The sequence below is a fragment of the Cupressus sempervirens genome, chromosome 6, assembly GCF_028749045.1.
Source record: "Cupressus sempervirens isolate cs-2001-9-10 chromosome 6, ASM2874904v1, whole genome shotgun sequence".
In the NCBI taxonomy this organism is placed as follows: domain Eukaryota; kingdom Viridiplantae; phylum Streptophyta; class Pinopsida; order Cupressales; family Cupressaceae; genus Cupressus; species Cupressus sempervirens.
The window spans coordinates 45,103,413-45,114,615 of NC_143123.1; the positions used below are offsets into that span (position 1 = coordinate 45,103,413).

An 11,203-nucleotide genomic window follows, 5' to 3' on the forward strand; every position below is an offset into this window, starting at 1 on the left:
TAAGTGCTTTCAAGATTAGAATGGGACATATGTCGTAAGCCAAGTTCCATTAAAAAATTAGTAGGGTTAGTTTTGCAAACCACCTTTTGCATAAATCTCATTTGGAATTCTTTAAAACAGTACAGGGAAAGTGCTTTAGAATGCTAACAAAATACCTTGTGTTTTTGAACGATAATAGGCTTTCTATCGAGTTCTCCATTTGTGTTGGTGCAGGTTACCAATGATTTTGTTCCATATTCTTCAACTATCAAAATTTCATACGGCCATAGATGTGCTGTTTGAGTGTTGTGCATATAATTGCTGAAGATCATCCACTCCACACAAATGGTCAACATTAGTCTCATCATCAACATTTCTTTTTTAATTTGTCTTTATTGAATGAGATCTACTTGCTCATAAGCCTTCAAGAATATCATGGAAATAGTAAGTTTTGAGGAATAATCATTATTTAATTATTTGTTTTTATTAAAACATGTAAGTTCTATAAGAAATGAAGTATCTTGGTAGACCATACAATCATAGCTTCATGAACAATTTATTCAATTAGATTTATTGAAATAATCAAATAACATATTTCATCAAAGTTATAGAATCTTAGTAGATAATACTAACTTATAACTAGATTTCATAGATTATGAAAATTGTAGAATTTTAATAGTCAAGGAGGAGTGATAAGGTGATGAAAGAAGTAGTCAAGGATGAGTGATAAGGAGATGAAGAGAGGAGTAATGAAGAAGAAAGTAAGAGAACAACTACCAACACGAGTCAAACAAAGGAGATATTAATGCCTCAACAAGAAATAACAGGGTCAAGGTCCTTTGTTGCGACCCCATTGGTTCAGAGCTCCAACTAAAGCACTCACTAATAATAAAAAAATTAGTAAACCAAATATTAGCAAGCACGGTTGTCCATTTAGCCTTAGAATCATATTCTCCCAAAAAGAGTTGAGAGAAACATGAACCTTATCTATATTAGAGAGCATACCATAAACATATTAATACTAGCATTTATCGATTCATTACTACAACTGCAAGAAAATAAATAATAGATCATAATTTGAAATTGTAATTGCAAACCTGGATTCAAAGTTTAAGATTAAATGCATGTGGCTATAGGATTAAGAATAGACACATAAAACTGCAACATATATAACACCACATTTACATGGATAAAATCATAAGGAAAAATAAATCTATCAATACAAAAAGAGAGGAAAGTATATTACTGATTTAAAGAGAACACGATTACAATAAACTTCTTTTTAGACCTTTTCAAATCTAGTAGAATTCTATTACTTGCATTGGGGAACAAAACTTGATGAATACACTAGCTCAAGACCCTGATTTATAATGCCACTACATATCAATAAAATACATTCCACAAAAATATCTAGAAAAACCCATGCCAACCTCCGAGATAGCCTCTTATCTATGCTTCTTACAACTATTTTATGACATTTAGCATGCTTTGGGTGTTCGTGGACCAAGCAGAAGTCATTGTCATAAATTCTTGTCATAGGGACTCATGTTGACTATTATAACCATCATACATGCACTTACAATCTTCAAAAATTCCTCAAGCACCTTGATAGGAGATTCCAATGGGGATATCTATACATTTCTTCATTTTCCTAGAAGAAAAATGATAATTGTAAATTTTTATACATTAATATTTCACCATTGCTAGTTAAATGGCTTCACCTCTTATAGATAAATTGAAATTAACATTAGGAGAAAAATTAATTAAAGATTTTACAATGTTGATGACACCTAAATTCTAACATTCTCCCACTTGACATTATACATTGTGAATCGCCCCAGATGTATACACAAACATAAATAAACAGTATATGAAGAAAAAAAACCCACTTACGTTGAAGGAGTGGGGAAGGGGGGAGGGTGTGGGGGTCAATTAGTAACCTCAAAGCAAGTAAAAAAAAATCCATACAAAATAAAACATCCACAAAATTAAGATCTAATAAAAGAAGACAAGATGCAGTACACAATTCTATGTAGAAAACCTTGCAAGATAAAACCACTATAAAATATTAATTTTATATTATAAACTTATTACAATATAATTTGTAGGCACCAACCCACATGGGACAACAATCCCTTATACTGAGCACTAATTGGAAGATAGAAACAAATCTCTTGATTAAGAGGCTTCAATCTCATATTCTTACTAAGTAGAAGGCCAAACCTTCAAAATGTAAAATTATGATGATGTTGAATTTTCTCAATATCCTTTCAAGGACTTCAACATAGTTTACCTCAAACCCTTCTCTTAAATTCCCATAATGCTCCCATTTAGATCTCGAAAAACTACTCAATAAAAGTTATCAAATCTGATTTTTATCTCAACAAAACTCTACATTGGGTTGAGTTTTGATATGTTTAATTATTTATCTCTAAAAGTTTAATTTCTACTCATAAATCCTCTCATACCTAACTAAGATGGCTCAAATCTCAAACTTTTTAGTTTATCTAAAATATAGGTGCATTCATTATTTTGAGACTACCATTTATTTCTTCTCACTGCAATTAACAAGTTCATAGTTGTAATTATTTGTTCCTTTTGTAACATCATAAATTGCACACACTTCCTAAGGCATCCAATTTCACGCTCAACATGTCCTCTTTTAATTTAATTTATATGCATGCCCTTAATTTTAGGTGTGAAACCTTTGATTATTTCTGTCATTTATCACCTTTTTTATACATAGGACCTATTCATCATGGGTGGATTTTTTTATTTACTCGCATTGCAAGCCTTGATTCTATGCTCATTTGGGCCATCTCCATATCCTTATTGATCCCCGATTTAATTTGAAGTCTCGATTGCATAGTATAGCACACCCTATAAGGCACATGGTGAGATATTTAACCACATCCCTTGGGAGGAACCATAAGTACCCTACAAAATGGGCCTAAATTTGAACTAGAGGACATTTATCTCTATATTTTTTTAGGATATTCAAAACCCCATCAACCTCCACATTTTTAGCTACAAAATAGCTTATTGAGTTATAAAAGAAATGCCACCTCCCTCATTTTGGGATACAAGACCAACCTTATCATTTCAAGAAAACATTCAAGGAACATTAGAGCAATCAAGAATTTAAGGCATTATATCCCACAACATCCTTCATCTTGTGGTAATATCAAACAATAATTATACAAGCATGTCTTTTGTGATGTCCTTTTAGGTATAATCTAGTCATTTATTGTAGATCTAAACTTATGATATTATTTCAAGCATAATTGCATCATTCAGAGAAAAATAAATCTTGTCTCTTATTCAAGCCTCTTTTACTAAAAGAGTACTTCTCTTTCAAACATTAATGTTTCAATTTTAATCCTCTACAGGGGTTTGGCCAAGGAAGCATTGGACTAACCACCAATGTTCCCCTTCGAGATCTGTGACATGGCTTAACCGCATCCTTTGTTCTATAAGTCTAGTGGTTGTATCGGGCATTGACAGGTTGATCTTTTAGTGCAACAACGACCACAACTTGTAACAAGTGTTATCAGAGCTTGGTCATAGGTTTAAATCTCCTTGGGTAATGCTAAGGGGGGATTGTTATACTAACCACCAATGTTCCCCTTTGGGATTTGTGACATAGGTTAACTGCCTACAATGAAAACCCTAGCTTGTAACAAGAGAACCCATTTCTCTCAATATTATCACCATTTTATATATGTAGGTGACAAGTGGTACAAGTACACAAAATCATGTAGATAAATTAATAGAGAGTAGGTAGTAGAAATCTCATCAAAATTTTCTAGGTCTAAGGCACCTTCTAGGTCTCAAATGAGTATGTTTGTCCCATGCCTACCATTCCAAACTAAAATTAAGTTCACCAGTTGGTGTCCACTATTTTGGATTTCTAGATTTATTATTAAGATTTGGTTTATAGTCCACTATCTCTTTGCATACACACTGTCTCTTCTTTTTTCTTGTATTTTTTCTAGAGCTTATATTCTTCATTCCAATTCACACTTTCCAATTCATGTATTTATGTTTTAACTATGAAGGAATTCTTGTAGATCATCTTAGCACTTGAACCATCTCGAGCCTAGTGGATCAACATTTTTTCTATTGTATGAGGGGAGATAAAAAAAAGCTTCCTAGTTTGTCTATCCATCCTAACGAAATCCCTTTACACTATATTTTCTTTCATTACACATTTATTCACAACAGAGGATGATTATTGGGTATTAAGAAAAAAACATAGTGACTAGTCTATCTGAAAGAAGAGCTACACAATATAAAATAAGAATCACATTATTAAGTGTTTTGAAATATTTTCTCCTCCATTCTCTAATATTTCTTTAAAACACTTTCTTAATTCTTATTGTTTCTTGTAGTATCACCAATTATTTTATATCAATCATTAGTATCAGTAGATATAATAGCTCACATTCGTGAGTGCTCCTTGAAATAATTCATTTAATTAATATTCTACAAGCATTATAAGCAGCAATAATAACTTGATTAGCTACAAAATAATTTATTTGTTCCACCACTAACACCAATTCATAATATCCATGACTCCCCTCAAGACTATTGGTTCGCTTGCATTTCAAAAATTCTCCTTCTTGTGGTCCAATATTAGATTTAGTCATTGACTTCAATTCTATGGGGTTGAAATTGTGATAATACTAGTTTTGAGCCTCCTGATTTTAGTTTTGGCTCCAATTTTTGTTTTTATTGTGATTTTAATAAGTATTGATGGTATTGTGGTACAAAAGCCATGAAGCCTTACTAGTTTTACCATTAGGGGTTGGTGTAAATTTTAAAAAATAGTTCAAAAATTTGAATCTGTAATAAGGAACCCACTAGTTTAACGTGTCTAAAACTAAATGAGTTTAAGGTAAAAATAAAATATAATTTTGTTCAAGCATGATAATATATTATTTGTGTAAAAGGAAACTTCTTCCTTGGATTTTATGTAAGAGGATTGATGCATTCAAATGAATTTGGACTTTCTGAGAAGTAAAGTGGGCTGTTATGTTTATATACAAATGTATTGATGATTAGATTCTAATTTTTTTTCTTATAAGTATGGAAACTCTAAAATCAGAGAGCTTAAAGTCCACATCTCAAAATTATTTGAGAATGTATACTAGCAAGAACAAGGATTACAAGAAGCTTTAGGCTAGTCAACATTAGTTGATACCATTTTGGAGTAATTCTCTATGCATAATTGCAAGTGGGCATTACTTACCTATGAGCATTATATTTTCATTTGATTGGCCTCGTGTAAGTTATAAAATGAGGCAAAGGATATACATAGTGTATCTTATTCTAGTATTTTTGGCAATGAATGTACACAAAGCTTTCTACTAGTTCTACTAGATTGAATATATATGATTCGAGAAATGAGAATTTTTAGCAAGTTCATTCTAATACTAGTAGAGAGAAATGGACTCATTGTTTCCTAAATAGATACAAGTGATGGTTTGCATAAAGTAGGGAGAAAAGTTTAAATACAAGCAAAATTTTTACTACGTACTTATAAGATATAAACTTCATAATCGACTATACAATATGACTATCCAAATACTAGAACAAAGAGAGATGGATTATGCATTTCTTGGTGTGAGAATTGAAAAGAGAGAATGTAGCTTGTGAGTTCCTGTGTTCATTATTGTGTCATAGTCATCTTCATGTCCCTTTGGCATCTTTAATTCAAAGTTTTGATCAATTCTCCCAATAACCAAGGAAGCCATTGTCACTACTTGTGTCCATCCTGCACACAATCTATTCCTCGCTCCAAATACCATGGTCCTATAAATATCTTCCTCTATTGAAAATTGTAATTGTCTCTTTGGTTTCCACTCCTTTGAATTTTTCCATTCTCCCTCGTAATTATTTGCTCCCCATATGTTAATTAATATCTGAACAATACATAAATAAAAATCAATAAACATTCAATATATGTTTAAAAGTATTTTCAAAATTATTTGCAATGCTCATAAAAACAATAAGTTTAATTTGCAAAGAATTAATATATCTAAAGTTATATAATTGTAAGGAGCATAATATTGATAACTAGATTTAAAAATGACATATTTACATTTCTTTTATTAAGATATTAGATTTGAGAATTGTGTCCATTACTTTTCACTACCCATTTGACAATTCATTATTTATTTTTAAAATACACCTAGTAATGACTACACACACACACACACACACACGACAAGAATACACAATTGGTAGTTTTAGTCAATTAATTATTTAACTTTTATTTAAATAAATAGTAAGAATAATTCACTTTTATTACAATTATGTATTATTTTGATTTAATCATAGATTTACCATAGTTATATGAAATTTAAAAATTAATTTAATAGATATATATGACTTATTATTTTATTAAAAATAAATTGATTAATACTTTTATTTAATATGCATTAATTTATATATGTTTTTAAATTCAAAATTATTAAAAATTGAAGAATAACATGATTAATACTTTCACTTAATATGTTTTAATTTATATCTGTTTTTAAAAGTAAGTTTTTTTTAGGGTGAAACATTATATTTATAGTCAAAAGTAAGATTATTAAGAATTGAAAATTAAATTAATTATTTGAAAAATATTTAATAATCAACCAAGTTAATAAGTCATTCTATTTGAAGATATAGTGTAAATTACTTTTTAATAATTAACTTAAAAAAGAAAATGATTAATATTATATTTTTAATCACCTTCTTCAATATAAAAGTATATTTAACTAAATTATATATATTTTAACCTATATTTTTTAATCAAGTGATAGTATTAATTGTTAAGATTCAAAAGTGAAGTAGTGAACAAAAAAATCATTTGTTTGAATGAATGATATGTTGAACACTCATTCTCATAAGAGAATGGTTTAAGGGAACTATTAATAATCTATTGACACACTAAATTAAAATGTGATATCATTGTCAAATTGTATAATTTTCAAGTCAAGCTCATTGATCCATATTTCATAATTAATGATTCGCAAGAATCCATATATTATAAGAATGAACACTGAATACACACATGAATCATAGATTGATAATAGAACCTAAAAACTATAGAGTTTAATTGAAAGCAATAGAATAATTTTTACTCATAACTTATTTAATCTAAGCATTCAAAATTAGTACTATTTTGTTTATATCACTTAACTCCTAGCAAACTTTAATGATCCATAATATATTATTTTACCTCCCGTCCTGCTGGAACATGGTAGCCGTCAATCTCCACATCTTGATGCACAATTCGTAGTGGCAAAAGGGGCAAAGGAGAATGCCTACGTACTGTCTCATAAAATATTGCTTTCAAATCCTCTTCTTCTACTGCCTTCTTTCCACATACTTGTTCTATCTCCTTGTAAAGTCTTTCCTGTTGTAAACAAATTGCTAGGATTTCAGAAAATTTATATTGAAATAGAAAGACATTATTGATGAAAATGGAGAATTTTTTAGTATGACTTTATTGATGAACATGGGGGAGTTCATACCTGAGCATGAGGATGCTTTGCAAGGTTGAAGAAAGCCCAAACCATGGTAACATGACTTGTAGTTGTGCTTTCAATAATAGGCTCTCATATTGCAGTTTCTAACTGCCTCTCATTCAGAATCCCCCTTTCTTTAAGAAGCATGTCTAGATATCCTTTTGATTCCTTCATTCATTAATAATTCAGTAAAACAATTATTAAATTTTATTATTAGATATATAATTAGATGATAATACATTCATAAAATTATGATATTGCAATCAATTCTCGAGTTTTTGAGTCAAATTTATTGATCTATTATTGTATTTGTTATAGACTAATGCTATTACAATCACTTCTATCTATTTAGTGATTAATTTTTTTTGTTTCATTTATTTAATTAAAGTATTACAACTTACTTATGGAAAATACGAGCTACTATGTAACACTTATTCATGAATACTAATTTGAACACCAATATTTTTGTGACACTTATTCATGAATAAAAATTTAAACACCAATATTTTTTTAATGAAGATGAATTAATCGTTCAAACTGTTACACTAAAATAGATATTTATGAGAGTTTTAATCCTTCAGATCACAAACCAAAATGAGATTGTTTTTAAGTATAAGGTCATGGTGGATTGTGAAGGTACCTTTCCAGAGGATAGGAGTTCCCTTTCTTGGTGAATGAGAGCTCTCACAAGTGCTGTCCTTCTTCTGGTTACATTGTTTAACTTTTCATGTAGTTTTTTGTTGGGAAGCCATCGATTTACAAAAGGAAGGAAATCTCTCCAATTGATTTCTAGAGCAGCATTTCCTGGATCTCCAACAATGAGATTGTACATGTCATGCAATGATAAAACTTCACTTCCCAACTCTTCAACCACTAAAGGCTCCACACTTCTGCCTATAACCTGTAACCAGTGCAAATGAATTCATATTTTTTAATCCCGTAAGAAGAAAAAAAAAACACAATACTCTTATTCATTTAGGTTTTATAAAAAGAATATGAACAATTTATGAATTGGACTAACATTCATTCTACTATTGATAGTCTTATTCATTTAGGTTTTATAAAAAGAATATGAACAATTTATGAATTGGACTAACATTCTTTCTACTATTGAACTAGTTACTGTGGTTAGGAAAGTTACTTGATTTAGAGCAAAGGGAAACAAGTGATCTAAAATGATCTTGCTCATGTTCACTGTGTCATTGCAAGATTTCTTCAACTCAAGATACATGGAAGCTATTAACTTCTGCACCATTTCCTCTCTCATGAATGCATTCTTTTTCTGTTTACACATGTAGATGTAACATATGTTATAAGGAATGAAAGAAATGAGATAAATCTTATAAAATGTGAAAAATAAAAGTTTGGAACTTTTAAGTAGATGGATATTTATTAAATGAATACAAGTTTGCTAACTTTTAAGTAGATGGGTATGAAATGAAGTAGATGATTGTAAAATGTGAATTAAAAAAAAGACAAAAAGAGTTGAAGACATTACTTGAGGAGTTGTTCCAAGGAGATGAGAGACCATGAGCTTCTTCATTAATCGATGATCTCTTCCATAATCCAAAGACAAAGTCACCATTGTCTGATCCAAAGACAACGCTTTCAAAGCTGTGGTGATGAGTACTAAACCCACCACCGTTATAGCCTGAAAGGCAGTCCAAGCTTCAAGCAAATAATAGTTAGACATATTGCTCAACCACTACATATGAGAGATAAGAATATGAGCTCCCCAACACACATATATATAGGTAAAGCAAGGCTAAATAAAAAATAATTAAAACGTTGTCTGATAACTAATTGATGATCATGCTGGTTAAACCGGGCCTTCTTTACAAAAACCATATGATAAATGCTTTCTTAATGTCATGAGGGCAAATATGAGCAACTATTTGTGGCTACGCTTATTTTGTGGGTATACTTAAGTGACAAACTATTTAACAACTGTTTGACAATGAAACCTGTCTCTTTGTTACATGTAACTAGATGAGGTGAACTATTTTGTGCTTAAAATTTCTTTTAGATAATGTTTTGCACTCTTTCCATTTTTGTGGTTGTCTCTGTTTATAAGTCTTTTGTATTTTTTTTAGAAATATTTTGAAACCATGTTTAGAATTCATTTCATTTAATAAAGTTTTTATTGACTTTTGTTATGATTGTAAATAAATTGATGGGATGGTATATAGTGGCAGGCAAATGATTTAAAGATCAGAAAACACGAGGGTCTGTTAATTGTGACCATATTTGAAATAAAACATATATTAAATAATAAAGTTGTTAATAAATTTTGTGTGTTGTTATATGCATGTATCTAAATTGATTGGGAGTTATATATTAAATAATAAAGTTGTTAATAAATTTTGTGTGTTGTTATATGCATGTATCTAAATTGATTGGGAGTTATATTTTGTGTGGAGATAATGAACTTTTATGATTATTTAAGATAACAAAGGTTCAAATATATGCTAATATTTTTTGTAATAATATATTTCTTAAAAAAACTTTTCTAGTTATATTGAAAAGATTGCTATCTTAAATAATAAATTTGCAAATGAAGAAGTTGTGTCTTATTAAGCCAAGATGCTTTCTCTAGTGGCAGCAATCTTCAATGTAAACATTTTCCATTTAAAAAAAAAATTGTCTTTCATTTACATGTTAGAAAAATAAAATAGAAATACACTAGATATAATTAAAATTGTGAAAATTACAGAGAGCAAATGGAAGTAAAAATGAGGCATGGGATGATGAAAATTATGAAATTATGAAAATAGGCCCTGAGAAGGATATCTCTCAGCTTATTTTAGATATATATAATATATATATATTTATAAGGTAGTCTATCCAACATTAATTTAAATTATATTGTTAATTATCATTACATCATACTGTTGGATAGACGTTGACAGGAACTTATCTGGTGCTAAAGTCAAAGAAAACATGTGAAAAATCTTGAACGCCATTCGAAGGTTCTCGAAACTTCAGGAATGCTAAGAATTTCAAATTATACACAAAAACTATCGATATTCAAAATGCTCGCTGTGTGACTTTGTGGAAATTGGTGAGCGTGTGAGAAATATAAATATAAATTTAAACTTAAAACTGCAACCCTAACTCTAAAAAATTTGCTCGGCACTCACAATTGCCGAGTGCCAATTTTGCTCGGCACGTGAATGTGCCGAGTGGCAGGTTGCTTGGCACTTGAAGAAAAATGCTCGGCACAGGAAGGTGCTGAGTGCCAGAAATTACTCGGCACTTGCTCGGCACTTGAAGGTGCTGAGTGACAGGCAATAGGTGCCAAGTGAACTCGGCACAAAGAGGAGCTTGGCAGAAAATGCCGAGTATGCTCGGCTCACAAAAGAAATGCTCGGCAACAATAGATGCCGAGTGAGCTTAGCTCCAACAAAGAAATTACAACTTAAAAGATTTCAACGCGAATGCTTTCACCATTAAAAGTAGAGAGTCAAAGCTTTAGGCTTTCAACCAAACTTCTCAAATGCAACATACAAGGAAAGATCAATAGATTCAAGTATGCTTGCTTGCTTTCTATTCAACTGAGATTTAAACTATTACAAATCTAGGAGCATTCGGCTTCAACCAGAAAACCCTAAAATAACCCTAAACTAATTATGCTTCAAGAACTTTAAACCTGCAACTCTAATGGCTGCATACAAAGGTTCCTGAAGCAATCACTACTTCAACAA

General features: G+C 30.3%; 1 pseudogene; it reads right to left on the bottom strand.

Moving 5' to 3' along the window:
- Positions 1-5,588: 5,588 nt before the first annotated feature.
- Positions 5,589-9,192, bottom strand: LOC149551039 (ent-kaurene oxidase, chloroplastic-like; annotated as a pseudogene).
- Between the last annotated feature and the right edge of the window lie 2,011 nt (positions 9,193-11,203).